The sequence below is a fragment of the Callorhinchus milii genome, unplaced genomic scaffold (assembly GCF_018977255.1).
Source record: "Callorhinchus milii isolate IMCB2004 unplaced genomic scaffold, IMCB_Cmil_1.0 Scaffold3, whole genome shotgun sequence".
Classification (NCBI taxonomy): domain Eukaryota; kingdom Metazoa; phylum Chordata; class Chondrichthyes; order Chimaeriformes; family Callorhinchidae; genus Callorhinchus; species Callorhinchus milii.
This window is the reverse complement of record NW_024704744.1, coordinates 9,187,797-9,205,856: the sequence shown is the minus strand read 5'-3', so window position 1 is coordinate 9,205,856 and position 18,060 is coordinate 9,187,797. Positions and strand designations below refer to the sequence as shown.

General features: G+C 42.5%; 1 protein-coding gene and 1 non-coding gene across 2 annotated transcripts in view; both read right to left on the bottom strand.

Moving 5' to 3' along the window:
- Window positions 1-18,060, bottom strand: part of LOC103179026 (CUB and sushi domain-containing protein 1) — a 1,038,598-nt gene that overhangs the window by 702,949 nt on the left and 317,589 nt on the right. The window lies entirely within an intron of this gene.
- On the bottom strand, window positions 13,801-13,872 carry trnav-uac. The gene has a single exon. It is a non-coding gene; the product is annotated as a tRNA-Val (tRNA).

Genomic DNA, 18,060 nt, shown 5'->3' with positions numbered 1-18,060 from the left:
GTGGGGGAGAAACAATACTGTGACACTGGTAATATTACATGCCTTATTTTTCTCTCTCCATAACCTTTAAATTTGAAAATCCTGCAGAGTAAAGTAAACAAGACAGAGACTGAACCAGACCTCAAAAAAAAGTTATTCTGAATTTCAAGAGGTCAAGTGAACTGAGTCATATATGGATTTGGCATTACAACATTAAGACTAGGATCCTCAGCTGGGACTCAATGAGTCAGCACTGATCCTAAAAACATACACAAGTCTCAAAAAAAACAGCCGTGATTGTGCTGAAGAGAAGGGAAAAAATCCTGTAGATGCAAGCACTGCCAATGATCTGAAACATCAAGGCAATGCTCTCAAGGCTAAGAGCATGAGGGTTGCAAGCCTCTGGTTTGAATCTGTGTGTGGTATGTTTGTTCCATTGCTGTGTAACGAGTATGTGGCCTCAAGGTATTTATCGGTTATTTTATTAATTATGGGAAATACAACTTAGGCTGCTTAGAATCTATGCCCCATTGGGAATAGAGCTCTATAATCTCTACATTGCCATACACTGTTTCCCACATAAATCATTGCTGGGCATCAGTGTGTGTGAAACAGAGAGAGAGAGAGAGAGAGAGAGAAAGAGAAGCATTTCCAATCAGTTAACCCTGGAGCACTGATCTCAGCACTTACACCAGACAGAGTTTTATTTTATTCCACTATTCTTCATGAGTTACAGCACTGAGTGCCTTTGCAAAGCAGTTCGATTAGATTCTCAGAGAAGATTCATCTCTTTCACAGTGTAAATGGCAGAATTGTGAAAAGCTACTGCTGGCTTCTTCTGATTCTAATTTTTATTGGTTTTAAATAACTACATTTTTCTTTGAATTACTTATTGTTGAACGCTTATCTTTAAACGTACAGAACAAGTTGGAAGTGAAGCTTATATTGAGAATTGTAAAGCAGTATATTTTTTTGTGGAAAAACAAAATACCCTAATTGATGCACTGTAGATATAATTATACAATAAATGATTCCTACTATTGTTATAGAGCGAGGAGAACGTTCAAAGGGCTTCACATTTCCAGTTAGGTGGATGTTAAAGATCACATGGCATTATTTGAAAGGAGAAGGGAGTTTCTTCCAGTTTCCTGGCCAATAATCCTCCAAATAAAATTGGTCACTCACTTCATCAACATTGCTGCAGGCAAATCGGCTGTCTCATTCACCCGCAAAACATACAGTCACTGCAATTTACAATATATCCTTTGAGACATCCCCCAGATGTAAAGCAGCCTATATCAAATACAAGAAATTCAGTAACAAACGCAAGAAACAAGTCACATAAACTCAGGATTATCAGAGGACCAATAGGTTATTGGTTGCTTTGGCAGAGCCATAACAGCAACATTTAAAAGGGAATAGGATGAATATTTGAAAAGGAAATATATGAAAGAAAACTGGACACAGAACTAGGATTAGAGCTGGTGGCTCCAGTGGATGAGCTAACAAAGGCTTAACCATGATGGCTACTCCAACATTTAAAATTTCTATAATATCCATCTTTTTGAGCATGTCATCAGCTACCTTTCTTTTCTCCCCCCCCCAAAACACACAATGTCAGTCAGCTTTTTTACCCCTACTCTCTGGAGCTCTATCTCCGAGTCCCTTCAACTCAACACCTCAACCCTGCCCTCTCCTCCATCAGGGTCAATCTCAAGCTCTTCCTTTATGATGGCACCGTCAGTCTTCTTTACCCCCTCCCGAAACCAACCCCAGATCAGGTATAAACCCTCACTTGTTCAAAGTCCTGGGATGTCCTTCCGACATGAAAGGTGTTTTATAAGTGCTAGCTGTTGTTGCGTCAATGCCACACCTCAAAAACCAGCAATCCAATATGCTGGCACTTCAACTGCCATACTCCACAGGCCGGCCCAAACCATTGTGAATGAGTTGGGTGGAGGGTGTGAGGGTGAAGTGGTCACACTCATTGATTAGCCAATATTGTTAGGTCACAATTGACTGCATTTACCAACACTATGTTCAGGACCAGTAGATACAAGTCACAGGTCAGTCCTGTAGGTCAAATCTCCCCAACTGGTCTTAGACTGCAAGACCATTTCATTTTAAAAGTTAAGGTCATAAAGTTCAGCTAAAGAAAGCTCTTCAGCCTATTTGATCTCATCCTTCCAGAACACCATTCCTACTGCTCATGATCACCACATCACTAGTTTGATGTGTTAAACGAGTGCAGATATCTGGGTTATACTTCCTGGTAACCTATTTGTTAATTACCCTCTATGTAAATTTAATGCTTGGCAGTCCTGAAAGTGCCCTTTACATCATGGGGTCATCTGAAAGTATTGAAGAATTGTGGAAAATTCAGTCACAATTTGGAACTAGTGTTAACCAGGATTTTGCAATGTTCACTCCCTAATGGGGACTGCGGGGCAAGTTTGTGGTATTCTTTAACATGCTTCCTAAATTGGTGCCAAAAGACTCAAAATGATATGCATGCATTTCTCTACATGGCTAGTTTTATCCCCTCGGGTTATATCGATCTCAGATAAACTACTTTGCAATTAAACATATCTAAAAGAACAGATCCATCTCCAGTAATCATTTGAGGGCAGTCCCAACAAAATATTCTATTGTTTCAGATTTCAACCTTCAACACTGGAAAGAATTTTCTCTTCAAGCATTACAAGGGGACAATAATGATAACTATAAATATTGCTAAACTCAGTCCCAAAGGTGGTTATTACAGAAGCAACAAAACATTTCCTTCCACTCATAACAAAGGGTGCAAAGTTTCGCTTTCCGCTACTTCTTAATTTAGAATTGAATTCTGCAAGCAACCAAAGAAAATGGATACATAAATGTGCCGACGTCCCAACAGGATGCAATTAAACTATGATAAATCATTTGAGAGACTTCCTGAAAGAACAAAACAAACATAAACCAAAAACTTGTGTTGTTGAGATTGGGTTGCAATTACCTATAAGAAGCCAGAAATCACCTGGCCATGAGCTGAATGTGACCCTGGCTGTGGGTTGAAGAGTAATAATAATCTTTGCATTTGATATAGTGCCTTATCACATTGCTGAAATGCCTCACAGAGTTTCACAGGATTTTAATATTTAGTGACTGTGTTAGGCGAACATGGCAGCCAATTTGGGCATAACAATGTCCCACAAACAGCTATGACGTGCTTAGACAATTTACTTTCCAGACTAAATCCCATAGGCATCCTGATTAAGTCAGCAAGTTGTTTTTGGCAATGGTCGCTAACAGCACCTTTCATTTGGGAGAATGTTTTAAAGCAGATGGGGTGGGAGCACAATGGTTGGAGATCAAAGTGTAGGTGGGACATATATGCTTAGGACAGTCAAGTGCCTTGAGATGTTCTTCCGATATGCAAGGCACTATATAAATGAAAATATGTTGTTAATAATAATAATCCTTGCATTTAACATAGCAACTTCTCGTCTTTGAGACATCTCAAAACACTTCCAGAATATACTGTAAAGTGAATTGACTATATTTTTATATGTGTATTTATTGCCAGTAAAGCACAAACCCTTAGTGCATGGATGAGCAAATAGCTCCAGATCAAGATCACAGAGCGCAAGAGAAAGAAAACGCAGTCCATTCCTTTGCACTGCTCAGCTAAGTTTCACCAACATTTTAAAAGCAAATGTTAACATTTTTAAATCATATGAAATACTACTGGACCTAATATGCAGATTTTGAATTTGATCCATTTTACTTTCCTCTCCAAATCAAACATATTTTTGTTTTGAATAAAAGCACATTAAAACAGAATGATGAGAAATGTATTTTTATATTTAAATAATTTCAAATTAAATCTCCACATCTAAATTAGGTTAATTGTTAATAAATATTTTTCCCATAAATGGCCAGTCTTATTTTATTTAAGTTGCAAAGTATAATCATTATTATTTTATTAGCTGGAGCTTAATTAAGGAATTATGTAAATTGTATCTTATTTTCAGATTCAAATTAGGATCATTATAACTCAAAAGAGCAAGTTACTGTGACAAATTCGAAGGAAGCCTTTGTTCATTGTTATTTCCTGCTGTGCTTTATTGCTCTCTCTCTCTCACTACCATTTCTAATCTCTTCTAAATCATCCCAGCAATTGTTTGTTCTTTATCACCCTGTAAATCCTGGCACTGGGTGTCAGTTGCATCCTCTCTATTATCGGGCAAGCTGGTCAGTGCTAGAAACAACTTGGCTCTCAAAATGACCAGAGGGCAAGGCAGCCAGAGAAGTTATGATTCACTCACAGAAAGAACTGCTTTTGAGGACGTTTGTCACAATGACATTCAAAGACTTTCTGCGTATGGTAATGTGCTTTGTTGAAACTCTGCCGCAATATTAGACAGAAAAGTGTATCATTTCACACCATATGAAACATAAATATAACAGTCAATGTGATAACTGGTCAATGGTAACTAAAGGGCAGAAATTTATCATCAGCTTTACACAGATTGCTTAGTTGGACATAGAGTGAATGAATGCCTTACCACAAGCTGCGGCTGATGCAGAATGTGTAATAGATTTTTTTAAACCAAGCGAATTGAACCAATATATAAAAATGATCATTCTTAAAATATATGGGGAAAGGGCAGGAAAAGATTACAATACAATGGCTTGAATTCTTCAGTGTTATAAAATTTTATGATTCTAATATACTGACCGCATTAAAACTATAATTTTTCATCCACAGAATCCATTATGTCAGGAAACAAAAGGTAATACCTCACATAGACAGAATCCGAGATGCTACCCTGCAAGTTTGTTCTTGCAACAACAACAACTTGGATTTATAAAGGGCCCCTCATGCAGGGTAACATCCAGGAGCACTTGACAATGGTGGAGCACGATACCGAGCCGGCGGGAGGCACGGTCGAATAGGAAGACGGGGAAGGAAGAGGCCAGGCGGAGGGTTAGAGGAAGAATGTTCCAGAGTTTCGGGGCATAGTGGCTGAAAGCGCGGCCACCAATGGTGGAATGGAGGACACGAGGAACATGCAGAAGCCAGTTGAGCAGAAGCAGCGGGTTGGGGGTTGAGCAGGTCGGAAAGGTGTGGAGGACATGAAGGAATTTAAAAACGAGTGTGAGGATCTTGAAATCGATCTGTTCAGCGATAGGGAGCCAACGCAGCCTGGCCAGATCTCATGTGACAGGGGTACAGAGTTTAGTGCGGGGGAGTATGCTGGTGGCAGAGTTTGGGATCAGCTGGATCCTGTGTATGGTGGAGCTGGGGAGACCGGCAAAGAGGGCATTCAAAAAGTTAAGTTGAGAGGTGACAAACACATGGACGTTTGTTTCGGCTGCGTCTGGGGTAAGGTACAGACAGAGGTGGGAAACGTGGCAGAGGTGGAAGAAGATGGTCTTGACCTGCTGCTCTTTGCTGTCCTCTCATGTATTGGAGCATTGGCATGGTCTGGTATCCTGACATCTGATGTGTCCGGGATTAACACCCCCCTCTCAACCACAAGAAACCACCAACTTCATCATCATCAAGCACCCACTGTAACCATAGCAATAAGAGACTGTAATGACTGCTCCACCTCATAATGCTCCATTCTGAAAACTAACATGCAACTGTAAATGCACAGATTATAAAGAGGACTCTAACTAGGATCTTGTTAGTGGCAAAGGCTGCTAACAAAGGCCTTGGTTCACCTCTCGTGGACAAGAAATATTTAGGCAAATATCCTGGCCTGATGTTTCTTAACCTCGTCAGTCTGATTCTGTTTGGGGGCACTCTCGCCTCTGAGTCAAAAGGTTATGATTTCAAGCCTCCTCACTGGGACTTCAAGCTCATCGTCCAGGCCAGGGATGGTCAGCTTGCAGCTGACCTGACTATTGTACTCATAAGTAATGGCACCTGTGTGCATCCCGTGGTCCATCTCTGATCTAGGCTGTCACATCAGTGCAATGCTGATGGAGTGCTCCAATGTCAGAAGTACTGTCCTCCAATGAGATGTTAATCTGAGGTCCTGTCTGCTTGTCTAGATGGATGTTAAACATCCCATGACACCAATTGTAAAGAGAAGGGAATCTCTTACGGTGTCTTGACTGACAATCCCAAAGATAACATCAGTTATTCACTCCATGACTGTTTGTGGGACGTCGTTGTGTGCAAATTGGCTGCTGTGTTTTCCTCTGCTTGTCCAGCAAGGACCAATTTGTAATTCACATGACTGATACGATCGCCTCCTCTTGTGGAATAACGATGACAACAACTTGCATTTGTATAGCTCTCTTCACTTTGGAATCATCAGAATGTGACCTTTTTGGAAAATGTGACTCATTAAAAAATAGATTCCCTGGCAGTTTTCTTTCCTAAAGTCATTTGCTTAGTACATGAGATATCTGTTGATAGTGTCCTTGGCCCTTATCGTGACGGGGTCAGAAACAAAAATTGCTGATGGGGCACATGATGCAACCAAAACAGCAGATGCCACACAATTCTTTGAGACCTTTCAGGCTAATACCTTATTTTAACCAATCTATATTGCTCAGTGATTCTCCCCCCATTTAGTGCCAACGCTGTTCTTGATTGTACAAGAATCACTCTAGAATCTATCATACATTTAAATGAAGTCACGACAAAAGCATTTAAACAATTAAAAGTTATAAATAGGGCAGCATTTAAAAAATGTTTAAGGTATATCCAGTGCAGACAGTTACATTTTAAGGAGCAAGAGCTTGTTGGTTTGAATCCCGGGCTCTGCTGTGTTTGTTGGCCTCAGGTGGGGCTGCATGTGAAGCTTACTTATCTGCAGCCTTCCCAAAGGTCAGGGAAAGGAGCAACAAAAACAAACTGCATTTATAGAACACCTTTCACATTGGGCAAATGTCCCAAGGAGCTGAACATTGAAGGGTTTTTGCACCTCTGCTGGGGTTTAGAGTCAAGATGGGTGGAGGGCAAGGGAAGTGGTGGTGGAACAATGACCAAAGGCACAGTTGAAGAAGGTCTTGAGACTAGCCTTGAAGGAGGTAATGAAGATGGTGAGGTCAAGGGGCTCCAGGATGAAGTTCCAGAGGGTTAGGGCAGAAAGCTCGACCAGCAATGGTGGAGCAAACAGGGCGGGTGACGTGGAGCAGTGCTGCCGAGCAAAGGGAGCAGATAGGTTGTATGTTTTAGTAGGTCACAGAGATAGGGAGGAGCAAGACTGGGGAGGGCTTTAAAAATGAGGACCAGGATCTTGAACTCAATCTTCTGGGGCATGGGGAGCCAGAGAAACCAGGTGAGGTAGTGTGTGATCAGTACGAGAAAGGGCACAAGTTTCAGTTCTGAACACTAAGCAGGTCTCTCCTGCATAATCATTTCTTTCCATTGCTTTTTTCCCCTCAAGTTGTCAACAATAATCTCATAAACGCAATTCCTAGAAAAGCAACTGCCTGCAGAATTAAGCCCTGAAGCAGATTAAGGCATAGCAGGTTCATTGTGTCATTTATTATTAATTATTATTGAAAATTGCATCACTTTTTTAAGTAATAATAATTCTTGCATTTGGTATCACGCTTTTCACGTCTTCTAGACGTCCCAAAGCGCTTCAGAATAATAATAATAATAATAAGAAGAAGAATCCTTGCATTTGATATAGCGCTTTTCACGTCGGGAGGACGTCCCAAAGCGCTTCACAGAACACACTGTAAAGTGAATTGACTGTATATTTGTGGGCGAACGCGGCAGCCAATTGCGCACAGCAATGTCCCACAAACAGTCGTGGATTGAAAATGAACAATTTATTATTGTTTTGTTTTTGGAAGGATTATTATTAGGCGTGTGGAGTAAGGAAACTTGCCCAAGGTTTCGCCATGCCTGGAATTGAACTCAGGTGTCTCACTTGCAAAGCGAGTGCTCTAACCACTGAGCTACAGGACTCCAAGTAATCTTCACTTTTTTTTCTACATAAAATTATAAATGATTTATTCACTTTCTGAAATTGAAGGTAATGCAAGGTGTTTGACACAATTCAAGATACAAAGTACTATCAAAAGTTTAAATGAAATGCTCCTAAACCCCCTAAGACACTCCCCCCATCAGATCAATGAATGGTATAATCTAAAAGTATTTTAAAAAAATCGAAACAACATTAATTCCTAATGTGATTCCTTGTTTCTGATATAGCGCCTTATCATGTAGTGGAAAGCGTACACAGAATATATTGCAAAGTGTGTGCATTTTGTGCGGAGTGAATTTGGGCACAGAGCAATGTTCCACAATCAGCCATGGAACAAATGACTAATTTTGCCTGGAGAAATTGTTGGCTTAAGACTTCTAGTCTTAGACAAGAACCTCATCCAGTTACAGGAAGTATGTTACTCCAAATGGAAACATCTCTCTAACACAATGCAATTGAAGAACAGTGTCACAGACATATAGGAAGTGGCTGTTGTTTGCAGATTTCTTATTAAGGAATCTTGTTAGAACCCTCTGGGCTTTAGACCCTACTGATATTTAGCTTGTTATATTCATGACAATCACTTTTATTTATTAGAAATCATTTCATTAACCACGTTCATAAAACAAGCCTTTCCCTTTGTGTGCTGTCACTTTGATTTCCACCAGTTTCAGTAGAATCCCATTGCTGTGTTATTCTTTGAAGCCACAGGCTGTTCTTCAAACCCTCCCTAATGGATTAATCTGAATGGCATCAGCAGCAGTCACATACCAATAAAAACAATGAGAGAAATGTTTTATTATCACAAATTGCATAGCGCAATATGTGATGTGTTTTCCTACAGCTGCCGATTTGAACCTTGCGGTGAAGAGGAGATGATAGATAAGTATCGTGGTGGTAGGATCTAAATGAGCACAGCAGGATCATTTCAAAGCCAACATGGGCTTCCTACTCCTGCTTCGATCTTCCACAGAGGGAGACTCAAATGGATTTCAAAGCTGCAAGACGCTCACTTTCATTGAGAAGAATACTCTACGAGGCTGAACAATTTAGTTTTGAGCAAAAAAGTTAAGATTGTCCATCATTGGACATTGTAACGATTGTTCTTTTTGTAAATAAATGTGACACAACATAAACAGAATAAAATCTGGAGCATTGTTCACAAGTTCCAGTTCTTCTTTTTTGAATTGTCAAGTTTTTTCTTAACACCTGCCTGAGAACAAGCAGACAGGACTTCCTCAGAAGAAGACCCTTTGGCCGATTTGATCTCAGCTTTCCAGAATAACCACCCTACCATCTTCCTGTCATGCAGTTTCTTAAATGAATCACTCAATCACCCTTCCTGGCAATCAAACAGGCTTAAGTGCATAATTTATACACAGGGTATGATGGCACCGTGGAGCATTAAGAATTTCACTGTTCGAATGTAATTGCAGTTCAAATGTCAGCAGGTTCTGGCCTGCTTTACAACCAATGCCTTGCTCATGCCCCACCATCAGGAGTCGAGCCTTCAACTTTCTCCCTTCGCCTCGCCCACATCCCTTGCCTTCTTCAAAGTCCGTCAAGACCTTCCTCTTTGACTACACTTCTGTCATCTTTCTCCCCCCACACCCCCACTTGGCCCCTAACTATCTCAAATCCAACCACCAGCTCTCATTCAAATCCTTGAAAGTCCAGCACCTTGGGACATCCTCGCAACATGAAAGGTGTTATTATAAATGTAATTTGGTGGTGGTGTACTGAGAGAGCACATCAACCCCTTCTTGTTTTATGTTTTTCAAAAAAAAGCTTTTTTTTAAACCATAAACAAAGGAACCTTTAAATAGAGCATAAACACCTTTTGATTTTCAACTGATAACAGCATAATTTTTGTAATCTAGTTTTGTTCCCCACAGTCAGGTGACTGATACATGTGGAAACCCATTGCCTGTTTAAAAAAAAACAGACTGAGATGGCCACATATGTGTGCAATCTGCAGCTACAAATTTCCTGTGTCTGGAACGGAATGTGTTCTCTCTCCCTTGAGGGCTTCACGCTGTTTACCTAATTCTGGGCAGTATTAGACTCATGTCAGCAAGAGCCAAGATTTGGGGACCCCAGGTGTTCAAATCCATTCACTCCCTGGCACCTTCCTACCTCTCTGACCTCCTCACTCCCCAATCCACCACCCGGCGCCTCCTCTTGACTGGCACTGGCCTCCTACTCATCCCTCACGCCCTCCACCCCACCATCGGAGGTCGCGCTTTCAGGCACTACGCCCCAAAACTCTGGAACACTCTCCCTCAATCCCTCCTCCTTGCCCCCTTTCTTCCCTTTTTCAAGTCCCACATGAAAACTTTCCTCTTCAACTCCACCCTCCCATCGGCTCGGAGTCAGTCTCCGCCACTGTTAAGCACTTTGAGACCCTGCCCTGAGTGGAGGGCACTATGTAAGTGCAAGTTGTTGTTGTTCATTGGGTTACTGATAATAATAATAATAATCCTTGCATTTGATATAGTGCTTTTCATGTCGGGAGGACGTCCCAAAGCGCTTCACAGAACACACTGTAAAGTGAATTGACTGTATGTTTGTGGGCGAACGCGGCAGCCAATTGCGCACAGCAATGTCCCAGAAACAGTCTTGGATTGAAAATGCCAAACTTATTATTGTTTTTGGTTTTGGAGGGATTATTATTAGGCTCTGTGTGGAGTAAGGAAACTTGCCCAAGGTTTCACCCTGCCTGGAATTGAACTCAGGTCTCTCGCTTGCAAAGCGAGTGCTCTAACCACTGAGCTACAGGACTCCACAACGATGGAGTCTAACCAGGTAAAACTGCACAAATTGCCATTGAAAGCACTGTCTGTCAAGCTTTCCCACTGTCTGTCCAGCTAGGACCACCGTTTATCATATATATTTCTTTAAAAAAGCATGTCATTTTTGTTGCATTTTCTAACACAGTCTTTAATCAGTGGGAACAAGAATGTAAAGTTCACCAAATAACATTAGAAACTCTGCGCTTCCACTAACTATTATTCCGTGTTTGCACACTGAAGTCATATTTCTCATGCGATGGCTGTGTTGATGATACAGCCTGAAGCCGGTACAAACAGCAAGGGCTGATGAATGAAGGAAATCAGTGAGGGTTGCACTGAACTCCAGTGGTCAGTAAATAGTTCACGATCACCAAATAAAAGGTAGCCGCAGGCAGCTTTTCTGTATTATGCTCCGAGATGCAAAGGATCCAATAATTACACAGCCTGCTGCCTCAAGACATAATGAACCACTGCTGTAAGAGGTGCTCATCTGGGGCTGCTGGAATGAAAATGAATTGAGAACACAATAATATTTATTGCTGTGTCAGTTCGATAGCAACTTGAAAACAATTGCAATGCGAGCGCTGGCAAGAGTTTTTTTCCCCCCGGAAAGTAGTGAACCATTTAATATAAGAATCCTGAATGAATAAAAATCCTTGCATTTGATGTAGCACCTTATCACATCAACAAGAGGTCTCAAATAATGTGCAAAGTATCTGATTCAGCAGATTTATCTTTTGTAATGCAAAGTTTGCAGCTCTGTTATTGAACAACTGCTTTGGCAATTTTGGCAGCACTTTTTCTTCAGCTCAGGAGGTTGTAAGGTTCGAGTTTCACAGCAGGATTTGAGCTCATAATTTAGCTTGAGACTACAGTGCCAGGACCTGGGCAGCTTGCTGCACTGCAAGAGATGACATGCATCAGATGGGTATTAAGGATCTTGTGGCACAGTTTTAAAAACGAAGCAGATGTCCCTCTGGTGTGTTGGCCACTCCTCATACCTCTAAAAAAGTAAGTCATTGATTGTGACTATGACTTACTTACAAAAACACAGTCGCAACAATCGACACAAAATCCTGTAAAGTGCTTTGTGATGTTTCAACAACAAAATTACATTTGTATAGCGCCTTTCACGTCGGGAAGACGTCCCAAGGCACTGGACAATCAGTGTTTTGGACCTGAAAAGAAGCTGTATCAAACACAAGGGCTATTATTAAACCTCAGCTTTCACACTAATGAGGGGAGGTAGTGGGGAGGAGAAAGATATCTGGTAATTACAATGCCACTACTGGCATTTAATGCTTTGAATCCCGTGGGAAAAAGCTACAGAATAAGCTATCCTCTACTCATGGGATTCAAAAAATCAAAGTCAATGTCTCTGACCACTGTGGAGGCCAGCCAGCACAGTGAACCCACACTCTCGCGGAAATTTTTCATCTGCAAATTTTATAATTTGGGGGTTTTGGGCCTAGTCCAACCAGGTTCAAATTCCAGATAGCCGGATTTCAGTAAGGCGGAGGTTTACTGTATTACTCTTACGCTACTGGTGCACATTGCCTACTGTGTTTGGCTACATATCAATAGTCACGACATTTTAAAAGTAATTTGTTGGCGTTGGAGGTTGAAAGAGAAATGTGACTCATGATGCGCTAACAGTAGAATTATCTCATCACAAGCCACATTAAGTTGTTACATGAAGATTTATCAAATGCAAATGTTATTTTCCATTGTATGCAGGGGGGAAAAGTTAATCCCAGGTAGCTACTACGCCCACAAAATATACAGTCACTACACTTTACAATATAATAATCCTTGCATTTGATATAGCGCTTTTCACGTCTTTTGTTCTATATATATTCTGTGAAGCGCTTTGAGACGTCTCGAAGACGTGATAATGCACTATATCAAAGCTAAGGTGATTAGTACATTATTACTTCTGCCTCTGGAGGCAACAACAACAACTTGCCTCTATATAGCACCCTTCATGCCAGACGGCACCTCGGAGCTCTTAATTTTGTGCATAATAAGTTTCGTAGAGTTTGGTGTCTCGAAGGCAGAACAGGAAGAGAGGCACAGCTCGAGTTTTGAGCGCGACAGGAAAAGAGCCGAAACAGGACGTACAAGGTACAAGGTTTGTTCTAGGGTTCGTTTCTCAAACCCGTTTAAAGTTATGAACCGCCAAAGCCTTTCTGAGGTTTGATAGTTTGATGGATTAATCACTTAATTTTTTTCTTTTGGAAGTGGAGACAACAGATGGGGAATTTTAGCTCACTGCACAACAAATCATTGCATGGATTGCAATAGCCTCGCTTTCTCCAATTGGATTGATCAGAACAACTTATGTAAGGTGCTCTGAAGTCTATTACAAGTGAGACTGATAAGATAATAATAAAATCTTGCGTTGCTAAACCTACTTAGGCTATAATTTAGAGACAAACTGATGTGAGCTTTCGAAATTGCCTGAAAAAGCAGTGATTTGAAGATTCTGATTGGCCTCTTTTCATCTGAAATGCAGTGATTGAAAATTGTAACAATACTTTTTTAAGCTTTGTTTCTAATAAAAAACGAAAAGACAGGAATAGCAATGGGATGACATTCATTCAGATGCTTTGGATTCTATTGTAATATTAATGGTATGCTACTAACAAAAAAGGCTTTAAAATAATGGGAAATAAAGACTGTAAAACGCTTTCTTTCCTCCCTGCCTAAACTTCTCTCATCCCCATTTTCTTTCTCCCACAACAGCACTTAATTTACATTTTTATTTCAAGTTAACTATTTCCTCAATACTTTGTCCTGAGAAATGATTCTTTTCCGAGGAGACAGAATGTGGTCTCTGACGGAGAATGATTCTTTGGGATAAGGAGTAGACTTAATGGGTCAAAGAGCTTTTTGTCACTCCTCTGCTGATGTTCTTATGACCCAGGATATGTGTTCAGGAGAAAAATGTAATCCTCGCATTTGATTATAGCGCTTTTCACATCTTTTATATGCAGTGTCCCACAAACAGTCGTGAAGTGACTAATTTATCCTTTTTTTCTTGAGAGATTATCAAGCATGTGGAGTAAGGAAACTTGCCCAAGGTTTTGCCCTGCCGGGAATCAAACCCAGGTTTCTTGCTTGTAAGGCAAGTGCTCTAACCGCTGAGCTACAGGACTCCTAGCAGGAGAGAAAGGAGAAAAGCAGGAGAGAAAGGAGAAAGTTGGCTCTCCCTTTCAAGCTGATTATACTCATGTTTTCAGCTTTCTCACTACAAATTGAGGCTCTTCTTTTATCACATCTTTGAGACTAAAACTGTATTAAGCATTTATTCACTTTCTTCATTCAACAACAACTTGCATGTACATAGCATCCTTAATGCCGGACAGTGTCTCGGAGCACTTAACCGTGGCAGAGCCTGTTGCTGAACCAGGCGGAGGGGAAGGTGATCGTAGGCACAGTCAAAGAGGAAGACCTTCAAGTGCAACCTGAAAATGGGCGAGGCAGAGGGACTGAGGTAGAGTTCCACAGCTTCAGGGGATAGTGGTTGAAAGCACAGTCGTCGATAGTGGGGCAGAGGGTCCAGGGTACGTGAAGTTGGCCAGAGTCAGTTGAATGAAGGGAGCGGGTAGTAGTGAAGGGAGAGAGCAGGTTGGAGAGGTGCGGGGTGCCAAGCTAGTGTCATTCCTGCTTATCCCTCGTACCCCCCGTTTCACATCGGTGGCTGCACTTTCAGCCACTACGCCCTGAAACCCTGGAACACTCCCTTAATCCCTCTGCTGTACCCACTCCTTCCCATCTTCAGGTCGTGCCTGAAGACCTTCCTCTTTGATCATGCTTACAGTCACCATCCCCCCTCCCTCTGGCTCGGCCTCGTGCTCCACCACTGTCAAACACGATGGGACACTAGCCTGCAAGAGGGGTGCTGTATTGTTGTTGTTGTTTAAAAATAGGATAAGCTTGCTCAGGACACTATGAGGGGGTCAATCTATGTGAAAGTGCAGTGTCGTGTTTGTGAAGGCGAGTGATGTTAACCCTTGCTGTCTGCCCCATTTACCAGTAACGTTTGACGGAATATCCTGTGGAGGATTACAAAGATTTCCTATGGCATTATTCGCCACTAATGGGATTTCCCCTATTATAAATCACTCATCGTCAAAGGCAGTGTAGCTGATGCTCACCAGCACTTTTCCCCAGTAATCCTGAAAGCAAATCTTGTTATCAAGCTACCGGCCCATCTCCAACCTCGCCTTTCTCTCCAAGGTCCTGGAAAGAGTTGTCGCCTCCCAACTGCGCTCTTTCCTTTCCACCCATTCACTTTTCGAACCCCTTCAGTCAGGTTTCCGTGCTGCCCATAGCACAGAAACTGCCCTGGTCAAGGTCACCAATGATATCCTGACCATCTGTGACCAGGGCTCCCTCTGCCTCCTCGTCCTCCTCGTCCTATCGGCAGCATTCGATACGGTCGACCACGCTATCCTACTCCACCGCTTGTCCTCCCACCTCAACCTTCAAGGCACTGTCCTTGAGTGGTTTAGGTCGTACCTTTCTCACCGTCTTCACTTTGTCTCGACGAATGGCTTCTCCTCCACCCCCGTACTGTCTCATGTGGTGTCCCTCAGGGCTCTGTCCTCGGTCCCCTCCTCTTCACCCTCTACATGCTCCCCCTCGGTGACATCATCCGCAGACATGGAGTTAACTTCCACATGTATGCGGATGACACCCAACTCTACCTTTCCTCCTCTACTCTCAACTCCACGACCACCGATGTCCTGACAGCCTGCCTGTCCGACATCGAGTCCTGGACGAGAGACAACTTTCTTCAGCTCAACGTGCGAAAAACCGAGGCCCTCCTGATTGGCTCACGTCAGCGCCTCCGCACCTCAGGCGCCGACACCATCAGCATCCAAGGCTGCACTCTCCACCTCTCAAAGCCAGTCAGGAACCTCGGCGTTTTGTTCGACCCTGAGCTGTCCTTTCTCCCTCACATCCGCACCACAACTGGCACCGCCTTCCATCACCTCCGGAACATCGCCAGACTACGGCATTACCTCACCCCTCACGCTGCTGAAACCCTGGTCCACGCCTTTGTCACCTCAAGGCTGGACTATGGGAACTCTCTCCTCGCCGGCCTTCCCGCCACCTCCCTCCACAAGCTGCAGGTCATTCAGAACTCTGCAGCTCGTGTACTGTCCCGCACCAGGCTTCGGGACCACATCACTCCCACCCTCGCTCGCCTCCACTGGCTCCCCATCCCCCAGAGGATTGATTTCAAGATCCTCATCCTCACCTACAAGGCCATTCACGGCCTTGCTCCCTCCTACCTCTCCAACCTACTATCCCCCTACCTACCTGCCCGTACCCTCCGTTCCTCTGGCTCCGGTCTGCTCCACGTCCCCCGCCCCAACGCCCTACCATCGGTGGTCGGGCCTTCAGCCTCTCAGCCCCCAGGCTCTGGAACTCCATCCCCCAGTGCCTTCGCCTTGCTTCCTCCCTCTCCTCCTTCAAGGCCGGTCTCAAAACCTTTCTCTTTGACCGAGCCTTCAGCTCCCCTCTCGACTCTCTTCCCCATCCTCGCTCCCTCCCTTCCCTCCCCTCACCCTGACCATTTCCCCCCTGCTCGGGTCATGACCCAACTGTGCAGCGCCTTGGGACGTCCTCCTGACGTCAAAGGCGCTTTATAAATGGAATCTTGTTGTTGTTGTTACTACCAATGTAAATGACTCTCAACCACCTCGTTACTAATTTATTGCATCAACCACAGTGCCTCTCAACCACAGTGCCTCTTGCTTGCTGAAAATGCCAAGGAAAAATGATAAGTTATAATGTTGTGGTGCTTTAGCTAATCATAAACGGAATCAATATGTTTTGTTGTGGACATGTGCTCTTTGGGATCTCATTACTTTGTGTATTAAATGCTGATCAATATTTAAGTCTGGTTTGATTGTTTTAATCCCTTCCGCATAAGGAGTCTTCAGATCTTTGAGATTTTTTTAAAATGAACAAACTGATAACTTCTGTGGAAATGCATCCGACCCATCAGGCAAAATGTTAATCCAAATGCAGACAAGGACATTTTGGAGAATTTGAGAGCTGTGGATTATAACCCGTAATGTTTTCACGGTCTTTGCCTTAAGACTGCTATCATAAAATGGAAAATAGTGCAATTTTTTTTAATATTCTTAAAATTAATTTCGGAAGTGAGTTGTCAGAAGTTTTAAAGAAAAATGGCTTCTAAATTAAGGCTGAATTTATTTTTTCTATTGCTATTTTTTCTATATATTTGTAGACCTTCACTCAGCAGGCACCGGCCTGCTCTATGTCCCTGGACAGCTCATCCCACCATCAGCGGTTGGGTTTTCAGCCTCTCTGCACCTACCCTTTCAAACTCCCTCCCTTTAGAAGTCCCTTTGCCTCCCTCCCTCAAGGTCCGTCTCAAGACATTCCTCTTCAACCACGCCTATAGTCTCGCTTCAACCTCAACCTTGCAACTCTCCTGATTCCAACATCCAGTTCAGGTCCAAATCCTTGACTGTCGAGCTCCTTGGGATGTCCTCCCCATGTGAAAGGTGCTATTCAAATGTAATTTGTTGTTGATGTTGTTCTATTCTTATTTTTCCTGTATACAACCATGTTGTTTATCAGTGAAGGAAACTTCCCAGCACTTCCTACTCATCAACTACTGACAGCTTTTCCCAAATCAAAATATGGACAATTCCACCTAGGAAGCATTGCACACTCTTACCCTACTTATCTAAACTCAGAAAATACTTGTTGCAAGCTGACCAGAGCTGGACTTTAACCAACTAAAACTGCATCTTACCATCACAAACACTGCCTGGCAAGCTTCTTGATGCTTGCACAGATAGCACAACCCTACCCATTAGAGCTTTGCAAGGTTAAGTATGATCAGTCAACTCTTAGTTAAGTTAACCCTGTAGATCTTTTCCTGTTCAAAACCAAAAAAGATTAATAATTGAACCACCTCCTTCACCACAAACAAGAACTTGCTGGAAATTTCACTTAGTCAATTTTTAAGATAAAATTGTCTCATAGGAATTGATAATCACACAGAAATCTTTTCCCTCTTGACACTCCCACATAAAAGGGACTATCTAAATGTAGATTGTCTTGGACTGAATTGAATTTCCCCCAATCCTGCTCGATCTGAACTTTTAAGACAAAATGCTTGTATTTCAAGTCTCAGCTGATGTCAAAATACTTCTAAAGAGGAAAACTCAAGCAGGAAACTGTCAGACAGAACAGCAGCAAAGCCTGCAATCTATTCATTTGTAAAACTCATCACTGTCCAAATGTAATTGCACGTCTTGCTTAATGTTTTGAAAAGAAATGTTTTGAGAGTGTAT